Source organism: Lipotes vexillifer, unplaced genomic scaffold (assembly GCF_000442215.2).
Source record: "Lipotes vexillifer unplaced genomic scaffold, Lipotes_vexillifer_v1.1 scaffold2862, whole genome shotgun sequence".
Taxonomy (NCBI): Eukaryota; Metazoa; Chordata; class Mammalia; order Artiodactyla; family Lipotidae; genus Lipotes; species Lipotes vexillifer.
The window spans coordinates 90-13,057 of NW_006777005.1; the positions used below are offsets into that span (position 1 = coordinate 90).

The 12,968-nt window shown below is 40.2% G+C and overlaps 1 pseudogene; it reads right to left on the reverse strand.

Moving 5' to 3' along the window:
• Positions 1–458: 458 nt before the first annotated feature.
• On the reverse strand, positions 459–12,889 carry LOC103080828 (centrosomal protein of 78 kDa-like; annotated as a pseudogene).
• Positions 12,890–12,968: the final 79 nt, after the last annotated feature.

The following is a 12,968-nucleotide window of genomic DNA, read 5'->3' on the forward strand; positions in this document are numbered from 1 at the left end:
GACTCTGGAACCGGCCCCCGCCCCGACTCTACCCATGTTCTTCTGCCTGATCCCACTTCCCCCCTGCACCTGACCCTAACCTGTCTGCACTGCTGTAAAACACTGTTTGTTCACAGGGTTGTGATGACAAAAGAATATATTCATATCTGTAAAGCGCCAAGGGCTCTGCCTACTTGATTTTGGGGTTGTCACTAGACACATCACATGCTTCCCTCTCTTTCCTAAGGCCTGGACCCCACAAGAAAGGGAGAAAAGGTGACCTCATATCTGGATATGGATTTTGTCACTTCACGAGATTAACCATATTAAAATTAATAGCTAATACATATTAAACACTATGTGTCAGGAACATCCTAGGTGCGTTCCATAAGCACCACAAATAATATTAACAGCTAACCGTTAAGGAAATAATTAACTGTTAAGGAATAACCATTAAGGGTGTTTTAATTTTAGCACACCGGATATATAAGGGGTACAAGTTCTAGTAGCATTAAAAAAAAGAAAGAGTTACCAATTCTAATAGTAGCTTTTTCTTTTCGACCACTTCCCAAAATTAGAGTTCTCTTTTTCTGTCTAGCAGCTTTGCACGGTTCCTTCACGATGGAGAAGTTATCCACTGGTACTGAGACAGAAATGATAAATATGCCATTTAAGTTACAGGTAATTTAGGAGGGTTTGATCTTCATTGGAAATTAAGATATTTTAAGTTAATAAAAGGTCTTCAATCTGCATTTCTGGGAAGCTAAAGCATCACACAACATTTTCAAAAACAGAAAAGCCATTTCATTTGAATAAAAACTTAGTTTGAAGATGGCAGAAAGTACCTTGATAATTTTCTTTTAAGAAGGAAAGAAAAACAAGCCATTAAAGAGAAATTCTTCCGAGAGAATTAAAACATGTTATATACCTCTGACTTGGCACTCCTTCCATTCTGGAGACCTTTTTTGATAACTGTTTTCATCACAGAATGATTTAAAGTAAAATAAATTGAAATTAGAGTAATTATTTCCCAATGAGTGGCTACTGCCATTTAAAACCAAAAGCCAACTATTTATTGCTTTTCTCATAAAATTAAATATGAAATCTACATTATGGAATTATACACTTATTTCCCCCCTTGTGTATTCTAATTTCTTCCTCAAAAACCTAAGATGCCATCTTGCAGACTGCCCCCAGTAGCTCCTATTTTGGCAGCAGCAAAGGTCAACTTGAAACATTTTGCATCTAAAGTGGCTTTAGATACCTTTGGATAGAAAGTACAGTCTGAGCACTGTCCAGACACTTAGATACCTAAAGGGCATCGAAGATAACAAACCGAAGTCCTGATATTCCCTCAAAAGCTGCTCCTTCCATCAGCTCCCTTCTTCTAAGTGATATCACCCAGTTGCACACATAATCATCAACGACTTGTCTCCTTGTTACTATTTCCTTGATACCCCACATCTAATCTATCGGCAGGTCTTGTTAGCTACACCTTCAAAACACAACCTGAATTCAACCACTTTCACTTGTTGCAAAATTCCAACCTAACCTAGGCCATAAACATCTCTTATTTGGACCCCTGTGATAGTCTCCTAACTGGTCTCCCTGTTTGTCTTCTTTATCCCCCCAAGTCTATTCTCTATACCAGGTCATCTTATTCAGATACTATTTGGATCATGACTTTTTCCACTTCAAAACATTCTACTCATATAGAATAATCCACATCTTTACTCTGGCCTTCAAGACTTTACAAGAGCAGACCCCTGGCTAGCTCCTTGACCTCATGTCATACCACATCTTCTTCACTCAGTCCTCTGGCCATGTTGGCCTCCTTGCTTTTCCTTAAATACTCCACCCACCTACACGCCTGCATATGCATTGCCTCCTTGTCCTGGAATGTGCTTACTCCAGTTCTTCCATGGCTTGCTCCTCTCTTCATTCAGGTCTCCATTCAAATGCCACTTCTCCAGTGAAGCTGTCCCCTAACAAACCTGTCCAATGGAGTCCTACCTGCCCCCACTCACTCTCCCTACATTATGATATTTTTGCACTTCCTACTATCTAAAATTATATGACTTATCTGTTTACTCATTTCTATCTGAACTCCTTCACTAGAATGTAAGCTCCACGAGGGCAAGACTTTTGTCTGTCTGGTTCACTGCTTTATCCCTAGTGCCTAAACCCGTATCTGGAACACAACAGGTATTAAAATAATTACTTGTGAAACTGACAAATGAATAAAGTACTCCTTGCAAGAATTCAGAGGTTGCACAAGAAAGAAATAATTCTCTTGGTGGAAGCAGGTTTAGTATCTAGGTTCACCTCTATTCAGAGTAGAGATAAGAACAATTTACAAGTATAATTCACTCTAATTAGTAAATTACCTGCTAAAAATATAAGGGAAGTGCAACACTAGAAAAATACAGTTGACTCTTGAACAACACGGGTTTAAACCTCGCAGGTGCACTGCCACACGGATATTTTTCAATAAATATGTACTATCGTCCTACACGATCCAAGGTTGGTTGAATCCACAGATGCGGAACCACTGACTATAAACTTATACCCAGATTTTCAACTGCGTAGGGGTCAGCACCTCTAACCCCACGTTGTTCAAGGGTTAACTGTATACGATGAGGAAAGTTAAACACATTAAGTTTTAAAAACTGTCAATATGTGAACAAATTCTTTTTGTTTTGCTATGTGTTAATCAATTAAAAAAAAGTGACCACATACCAACAAGTGGATTTTTTCTTACATCCAGAAACAGCAGAGTTCTGTTGGTTTCAAGGGCCTTTAGTAAAGCCTTTGATCCTTCACTGTTGAGGCCACACTGCTGCAGGTCAAGTGCTTTTGATGAAAGACAAAAGGTCACTTGCTAACTCTACATATTTAACATATAGACAACTCTCACTTTCTCACGTGTGGAAGAGTCCTGCAGAAGACAAGTCATGGCAGGTTTGTAATTTTGGGTATGGAAATACAAAAGAAATGTATACGCACACACATAATGCATAATCCAATTTAAAAACCTCTTCTTGGATGTGCAATGATAACCCTGGCTTTAGTACCAATAAATCATCCAACATATTTTACAATTACAGAACTGAAGAATAACTGTATATAACCTGCAAGCAAAAAGCATCACAAAATGAATCTCAGTTCATAATTAGCAAGGGTGGCAGTGGCATGTAAACCTCACAAGCAAAACCTGGTGGAGCTCAGAAATGCACTGCATTCTTTTGATCATTATCTTCAGCTCCAAATCACACTTGAAACTAGTTCAAAGGGGAAAACAAAATAGAAGAAATGTAATAACTGTTAGTTTTAAAGCAAAAAAGACAAGTCTAAGAGGATACAAATAATAACAAATTTAAACAATGTGTGAATAGAGAATACATACTAATAACAAATTCGAACAATGTGTGAATAGAAAATACATACTAAAAACCTATCATGAAAGTATGATGGTCAAGAACTCTCTCCATAAAAAGTCAGAGAAAACCCAGAAAAACTGATCATGAATTCTAGTAGTTCTGGGGCTGAACAACCTACTCATTTAAACAAAAGGGATCATAACCAAAGCACAGGTATTAAAAAATATTACATGAAAGGAAACTATCATGAGTCTTTTTTTTAAGTGTTGTGTGGACCATCACATTAAAGTAACCGGAGTCTTTCAACACCCCCATGACACACAGAAATAGCAAGTCAGACATATGGATCTGACAGGATATGATACAACCCTTACAAACTCTCACTACAGAAGAAGGGACACACGGTGTAATTAACCAACTAGCCAAATGAATACAAACAGCCAGTAAACCTCACCACTAAAAAAAATGGAATACAAAATAAAACATGATGTGGTTATTCTCCTGTCAGATTAAACCAAGATTCTGTAAGAAAAGTCTTCAAAATGTCTATACCCTTTTGATCCAACAAATCTCTTTCTAAGAATTTAACCAAAAGAAACAGTCAGACATATAGGTAAGGATATATATCAGAGTACAATTTGCAACTGAAAAACTGGACAAAGCTTATATACAAGAATGGATAAGCTATGTGCACTGTGGCATATTCATATAATGGAATACTGAACAATCACAAAAAATGATGCAGGAGATGCAAATTTACTGACTTACTAAAATGCTCATACTAAATTAACTGAAAAATGTTATAAAATTTGGAGTAATCCTACTTGCATAGAAAATGGAGAGGTACTCATTTTTGTAATTTTACATTTTTTTACAAGTGGTATAAGCCAGTGTTTGTGAGAGGCAGGCTTCACATCCACTCTTGGGGTGGACTGCAAATTGGCATCACATTTCTGGATGGTAATTTGGCCATGTGTATCAAAAGTCTTAAAAATATGTCACACTCAGGTCATTCCACTTCTAGTTCCTTATTCTACAGAAGTAATCCCGATGGACACAGAGATGTATATACAACGTATTCACAATGTTTCTGACAGGGAAAAACAAAAAGTCTAAATCTAATGGCAAAGAATTGATTAAACTATGGGACATCAATATGATGCTATACTACATGATACATCATTAAATGAAAAAAGCAGGAATATGAAATAGCAAGTATACTACAATTTTATTTTTGTTATCTCTAAGTGTACAAAATATATTCATAGAAAAAAAAGACTGAAAGTATATACACCAAAATGAACACTGATTATGTCTGGGTATTGAGATTATAGGTAATTGTTCTCTTGTAACTCTACATTTTCTACAAAGAATATATGCAACTCATAGAGAAAGTTTACAAGCAAAATAAAACCTATCAGAAAAATGAGGCTTTAAAAAAAATTCCTATCACAACAGTATCATGCCAAAAGCTAAGCATGAATCATATTAAAAATTCAATATTTTCAATTTTAGAATTTACCTCCAAGCCACAAATCCTCACTAAGAGATTCTGCAAAAGCGCTTGCACCCAGGTCAGCAATGAGCATGTTGCAGTGTAGAGTGATGCGCCTCAAACCAGCCATACAGTCAAGATCAGGTCTCCTGGAACGAAGCCTCTCAGCCCAGGTTTCTTCATGCCTTCTGATAGTCTGATACTTCAAAGATTTAATGGGATGAAATTAAGATGCTTGAATAAAGAAACAGTGTGTGCCTACTGAGTATAGCTTGTTATGTCAGAGATTTACACACACACATATCAAGCATATATGGCAGGGGAATCAACCTGAGAAATTAAACAGTCAGCTCTGCTTTATGAGTCCAGCGACCCAGATTCTAGTCCGTCAGTGATTAGATTCCAGCCACTGGGTGACCTGTTTCTGAACAGTTATGTAAAGTTGGACAACTCAATTACAGTCTATGAATTATTTTCCTGATCTTCTAAGTCAGGGAATTGGTTCCAAATTCTATCATTGATGAGGCTCTAAATGTCATCATTCTGTCCTCCACTGGTCTCCAAACACCTGACTGGGCAACCCATAAGAAAACTTTTTAATATGCATCTTATTTATTAACAAATTATGTACATGAAGTTCTATACATATAATGTATGAACATTATAAACCACACAGATATTTTAAAAATGATACAAAGGCAAATAGGTTCTAATATTTTCTTTTCCTAAATCTAAGGCATTATTTTATTATTTTTTAAAAATATTTATTTGGCTGTGCCGGATCTTTACTTGCGGCATGCTGGATCTTTTAGTTGTGGCATGCGGGCTCTTAGTTACGGCATGCATGTGGGATCTAGTTCCTTGAGCAGGGATCAAACCCGGGCCCCCTACATTGGGAGCACAGAGTCTTAACTGTTGGACTGCCAGGGAAGTCCAAGGCATTATTTTAAAAACTGTATTACAAAATAGATCTCACATGCTACCTAGGGTATGAACATAAACTTCAGAGGCCTGGACTATGCACAGCCAGTTTGATGTGCCTTGGGAAAATAATGGTTTGACATTTAACCACAATTACTGTCTTAAAGACATTCAATTCTTTATATTCATAAAATAAATTATGGTAATAGGGAACACTGACTTTAAATGAAAAAAGTCTTATTACATTCTTGAAAAAATAAAAGACTCAAAGTGCCTTTGACACTCTAAAACGAAAATCATTAGTGTCATTTTTCTATTAACAATAACTTATAAAAGCTGCAAGCAGAAATAACAGCAAACACTTACACAGTGCTTATTACATGCCAAGCACTATTTATACAAATTAGTTCATTTAAACCTCATAATGAGGCACAGAGATTAAGTGATTTGCCCACGGTCACTAGCTATGAAATGGGAGAAAGAGGCCATTTGGCTTCGGCACCCAAGTTCTTGACTGTTTTCAACTGCAGGGGCTCAAAGAATTTTTCAATTTTTAAAATCTAAATTTAAACATTTCCAGCTTTGTGGGCTATACAGCTTCTGTTGCAACTACTCAATCCCACTGGTGTAGGGTGAAAGTAGCCATAGCTACCATGTAAACAATGGGTGTGACTATGTTCCAAAAAAACTTTCTAAACAATGGGTGCGGCTATGTTCCAAAAAAACTTTCTTTACCAGGCGACGGGCTAGATCTGGTCCACCAGCCATAGTTTACCTATCCATGATCTGCACCATGAAACTATTAAAAAGGCTTAATGTCAAATTATTAAATAACTTTAGGCCTAAATACAGTCATTATAACCACTGTAAAGTTGGTAAGGCATTATTTTAAAAACTGTATTTACAAATTGCTGAGGTAGTGATTTTTATTAGTTTATAAACTACAGCAGCTAATAAACACTTGATTAATTTAAGTCTTGAAGACTATAATGGCATAGTTTTTTCACAGTATCACAATCAATGTTTTCAGTAACTAAAACTACATTAAAATATTATGTATTATATATTAAATCTCTTATTTCTAAAATTAAGTGGACTATCTTTACTAAATGGTAGAATCCCAAACTGAAAACTGGTCATATTCTTTCAAAAAACATGAAAGCTGCGCTCACAGGTATCAAAAGACAAAAATTAACTGCCGTTTGTACCAATATATTAATGTGCTTCAATCACATATGTTTTCAGAAAAGTTCAAACATAAAAAAATCACCTTTAAGATCTTGGCCATGTGATCTACTCCCTGCCATGTCAGATTACACCCCGTGAAGTTTACTGTCTTAAGAATGATAGAGTGCTTTACACCTTGACAAATAACAGAAAAAAAAAAAACACACACACACACACACACAATTCGATGAAGAGCCTATACATTTGTCAATCTTGACTTATTTGCTTTTCTTGAGCCAATTGGATGTTTCTAGCCACATTCCTAAAATAATTAACTACAATCTTCCCAAACAGGTAATTGAGGAACAGATGCATTCTAAACTTGTCAGTAACAAAGTGTTATTCCAGTTAACTGCAGCAGTTTAATTCTATTTAGATACTAAAACTGAATACACTGAATACTGCAAACTTTATTCCCAACCACTCAGTAAAATACTACATACCTTCTGAGACATAGGAAAAAAAAGAAAAACCTAAAAATCTTAAGACTCTTCCTATTTTCATTTCCAATGATACATGCCAATCTTGATGATCAATCAGCGATTTACATGTCAACTATAAACCCAGTATTAGCTGCTATGCAGTATACTAGAGCAATAGAAGAGAGAGGACCTCAAACCCTCTGTTCCCTCAAATTGAAAGGCAGGCTTCCTGACCCCTCCAGACCACTACTGGACACAGGAAACACACACTAATGTTTCAGGACCCCAACTAACAGTCACCTGCTTTGTGATTACTCCATGACACCCCCCCACTAACACCACTGAGTTTGCTGCTCTTACGGGACATGACATATATTTCCTATTTTAACACATACCACAGTTTATTATAATTATGATTGCAGATACATATTCTAACAATTTAAAGATCATCATGACTTTTTTGCTCTTTACATCTTGCTATTTCCCTTCCCATAATATTTCTTGAAGAGAAATATTAAAATACAGAAAAACACACAAAAAAACAGAAAATATACAAAATGTGTGGTTTGTGGCTGAACACAAACTTAAGTAAAATTAGTTCTGACAGTATCCAGCATGACAAACTTCCATTGTACAAATGAGAATGGACCAAGGTTTGAGCAGGCACAGGAGACAATCCAGGCATGAACAACACCAAGAACACCACCAAGAAAAGGTAGACAGGAAGTAACATGGTGTGTAGGAAATCACGAGACCAGTCTGATGGGAAGAGACTTAAACAAGACTGAAACTCACTTTCTAAACCTCCATCTCCAAGTGGACAACTCGCAAGACACAGGTGCACCAAAGTGGCCGATTTATTCAACCCATTTAATGGGGAGAACAAGTTTAAAATTTTATTGGTTTAGTTAGCCCCAAAAGCAACTATCAAAGGTTGGCAGGACACAATGAAGGCTTACTTTTGTTAACATAGTTAAGTCTCTCTCTCACACAACTAGCCCACTTAGCTCCAGGTTCCTTAGCACACACGACGCGCTTACACAGCATTTAAGAGCTTTACACAACTAGAAGGTCACATCTTTATTTCTAATCGCAGGAACACGACTTCTGTAAACTTTATTCCTATCACAACCTAAACCAAAATTATTGTAAAACGAGTGATTTAAACCATATATTTTATCATCATTAAAAAGCATCTAGGGCTTAACCTGGTGGCGCAGTGGTTGAGAGTCCACCTGCCGACGCAGGGGCCACAGGATCGTGCCCCAGTTTGGGAGGATCCCACATGCTGCGGAGCGGCTGGGCCCGTGAGCCATGGCCGCTGAGCCTGTGCATCCGGAGCCTGTGCTCTGTGGCGAGAGAGGCCACAGCAGTGAAAGGCCCGCATACCTCAAAAAAAAAAAAAAAAAAAAAGCATCTAAATAAAAAACAAAGCATCTATTCTGTGCTAAGGATTAAAAACGACTCCTGCCCTTAAAGCCTTCATTACAGAGGGAGATGTATAAACTCAAAATTTCAATCACATGAGATAAAGAACCATAACTTTTATGCACAGAGGTTCCTATGGAGGCAAAAAGTTATATCTAAGTGACGGCTTCATGATAACCCTGAAGTACAATCTAGAAAGATGAGAGTATGCAGAGTTGGAGTACAATGTGCATTAACTGCACAGGGATAATCTGTGCAAAGACACTCAAGCCTGACACCTGCTGGGCACATTAAATACTGCAGGTGGGGATGACTAAAGGCCAGGGGTCCAAGTGTGAGAAGAGACACAAAGGAAAATAGAGATGCTGGCCGAAGCAAGCCTGGGAGAGAGCATGGCTTGTATCCCACAGGTGATGAGGCCTGAGGCTACCACTGGCTGAGTAAGGGTGCCTCCGCTGATTAGAAAAAGGCACCCCGGTTCTGAAGAACCGATTAGATAAAGGGAGTGATCCCAAAAAGCTCCCCTTCCTCAGGGCCAAAGAGCCCCATGAGGCTTGGCCGAGCACAGTTCAGACTACACGCCTCTGTGCAGAGCACACACTGGGAAGCTAGTATGCACTAACTCTGTGTGGGCAAGCCATTAGCAGCATTATTTTAAGCGTATGTTTTTACGTTAGAAGATCACTTAAACTGCGTAGGCAGATGAACTTAGAAGAACGGAGCCCAGGGGCCGTGAAACCACTCAGGAGCTTCTGCCACAGTCCGGGCAAAATGTAATATGGATGAAGAAGCAAATTCAGGAGAAGGCCAAAATCTACAAGCTAGCCCCACTGGATGCAAGACATAAAGGAAGTTCAGTGAAGGAACTCTGAAGAGAATGGGCTCTGCAATAAACTTTTCTTACATTCAATGTAAACTATTAGGCAAAATTAAGTACCGTGGCCTTTCAGGTAACTTCCAGCTGTAATGTCTTTTGATTCCTAACTTATTACTCTGCTTAAGTAAAGTCCCTTCAGAGGTACAGAATAGTTCCTACACTTGAAGGGGATGCAAAGAATAATCTGACTTCTCTTCACCAAGGGGATGAGTTGAAGTGTCCTTGCAGAATAGATAACAGATGGTATGAACCCCAGATCCTAGAAAAAGGCCAGGTACACGATAAGTATTCAGCTTTTTGAAAACAAATGAACAATCATTTCCTATCCTAAATCTTCACACCCTTCCTCTGCTGGCTACTTTCGCTCAGCTTATAATCATCCTCAAATATATTCACTTAAGAGAGGCCCATGCACCACGATGAAGAGTGGCCCCCAACTGACACAACTAGAGAAAGCCCTCGCACAGAAACGAACACCCAACACAGCCATAAATAAATAAATAAAATTTATATATATACTCACTTAAAAAACTCTCAGACCTATGATTCTTTGTATCGTCTTGTGGGTAACCTAAGTATCTCCCATGCCTTCAAACACCTGTCCTCCCAAAAAGCCCAGATCTGAATCTTGGGCCCAGACCCATCTACCAGGCCCCTCTACAGCACTGAAGATCAAGTAAGATCCTCTCCCCACCCCCAATCCCTTCCTACTCTGCTCTGTATCTCACAAAAAGATGCAGCTGTAAACTGTCACCCAGGCTTGCTGCCTTTCCTCTTCTAGCTGGTCACCAGGCCCCACCCATTCTCTCTCGGATCTCTAAAAGGCAGTCCAACCTTTTATAACTTAAGTGGGACTTTTAGATTACAATTCACCCTGCACCCAATCAACTGCCTTCCACATGGAGGTCCGAGTGAGGTTCTAAACCAGAAGTCCATCTTATTGTTTATTAGGGTTTCCCACAGCCTTCAGGATAAACATTCAAACTTCTGACAGGACAAACAAGGCCCCTTTCTGTTTGTCCCCACTAGGTTTCCAGTATCAACTCTCATTTCTTTCCCAAACCCTGAGTTCCAGTCCTGTACATTAGTTTTGCCATATTTTCTTATATTTCTCAACCTTTGACACACTGCTCCCTCCTGCCACCCCAGGAGCTTCTACTATCCTTAGAAAGGATGGCACCTCCTCCAAGAAGCCTACCCTGAACTTTCCCTTTTAAGATTCTGTGCTCTGCAAAGGGGAAAGGAGGTGGGGAGGGATAAATTAGGAGTTTGGGATTAACATATACACATGACTATATATAAAATACATCATCAACAAGGACCTACTGCATAGCACAGGAAACTCTACTCCATATCCTATAATAAGCTGCACAGGAAAAGAATCTGAAAAAGAATGGATGGATATATGTATAACTGAATAACTTTGCTGTACACCTAAAACAAACACAATATTGTAAATCAACTATACTCCAATATAAGATAAAAATTAAATTAAAAAACAAAAAGATTCTGTGCTCTGCAGCACCACAACTCACTTCTTCCAGAGCACTGACCACTGTGCTTGTGTTTACCTGCTGCCCAGTAGAAGGGGAGATTACCTAGGGCAGAAGCATCGTCTCCAGCAGCCCTTGGTTCTGACAACTCATTCAAGTGCCAGGATACTTTACACACATAAGGTGCTTAATTAATTATAAGAACCCTCAGAAAGAGTGGTTTTTAATGTCATTTTACAAGTGTGGGGATTGCAGTTCAAAAGTAACCTGCGGAGGCCACAAAGAGCATAAGCCCTGGAATTCAAACCTTAAGCTGCCTTCACACCGGTGCTCTTTCCACTATATGATATGACTATTGAAAAAAAGTTTTGGGGCTTCCCTGGTGGCGCAGTGGTTGATAATCTGCCTGCCAATGCAGGGGGCACGGGTTCGAGCCCTGGTCTGGGAAGATCCCACATGCCATGGAGCAACTAGGCCCGTGAGCCACAACTACTGAGCCTGCGTGTCTGGAGCCTGTGCTCCACAACAGGAGAGGCTGTGACAGTGAGAGGCCCGCGCACCGCGATGAAGAGTGGCCCCTGCTCGCCGCAACCAGAGAAAGCCCTCGCACAGAAACGAAGACCCAACGCAGCTAAATAAATAAATAAAACGAATTTATAAAAAAAAAAAAGATTTTTTTATCCTGAGCCCTGTTTGAATGGAAAGGAAATGAAGCTGGGATATATCAATTTCCTAATCGCTTTTGGTCTGTACCAGGCAAAGTCATTCAACACACCAGGTAACATCTGTGGAACAATTAACGATGCTCCAAACTGTGCTAAGTGTTCTACATTACAGAGTCTACAAGCATTAACAGAGTGAAAAACGAATTTATAAAAAAAAAAAAGATTTTTTTATCCTGAGCCCTGTTTGAATGGAAAGGAAATGAAGCTGGGATATATCAATTTCCTAATCGCTTTTGGTCTGTACCAGGCAAAGTCATTCAACACACCAGGTAACATCTGTGGAACAATTAACGATGCTCCAAACTGTGCTAAGTGTTCTACATTACAGAGTCTACAAGCATTAACAGAGTGAGTCCTTGTAACCGCCACGGAGAGTGGGTCCTGTTAAGCCCATGCTACAGATGAGAACACTGAGACCTAGAAGCCTTAAAGCACTCGGCCGGGGTCACCGAGCTGGCAGGGGTCCTCAGCCGCACGCCCCATCTAGTGCACGCACATCCGGGCACTGGGCACCGCTTCTAGTGCCCACCCTCCACCTTGCACCATCTAAAACCCCGCTTCGCAGCGCCCACACGACAGCCCCTGGAAGCGGGAACTACAAACCTGTCTCGCCCAGCCGTGGCTGGAAGAAGCTCTGGATACAGATCAGGGGCAGAGGGTGCTCAGGAGGGGCGCCCAGTCCACCCCGCGGAGGCGGTCGGCATTAAGTCCACCAGGCCCTCCCGCAGGGAAGCGCGCAAGACGGGCAGAGGCACTGAGTCCTGCCGCGCGCACAGGTCCTCACAGCGCGGGTAGAAGTCGACCGCGGTGTCGCAGCGCAGCTTCACCAAGTGATCATGGCCCGAGCGCGGCTTCGAGGAAGCTGGCTGTGGACACAATGCCCACACCCGCCTGGGGTCCCCGGCTCGCCTCCCGGCCCCTCGGGCACTCACCGCCCGGCGGCTGCGGCCCCACAGTATGCGCAGGACCCGCGTCTCAGCCAGACGACGCAGGGCCACGAGCCCCAGCTACACCAGCCGCT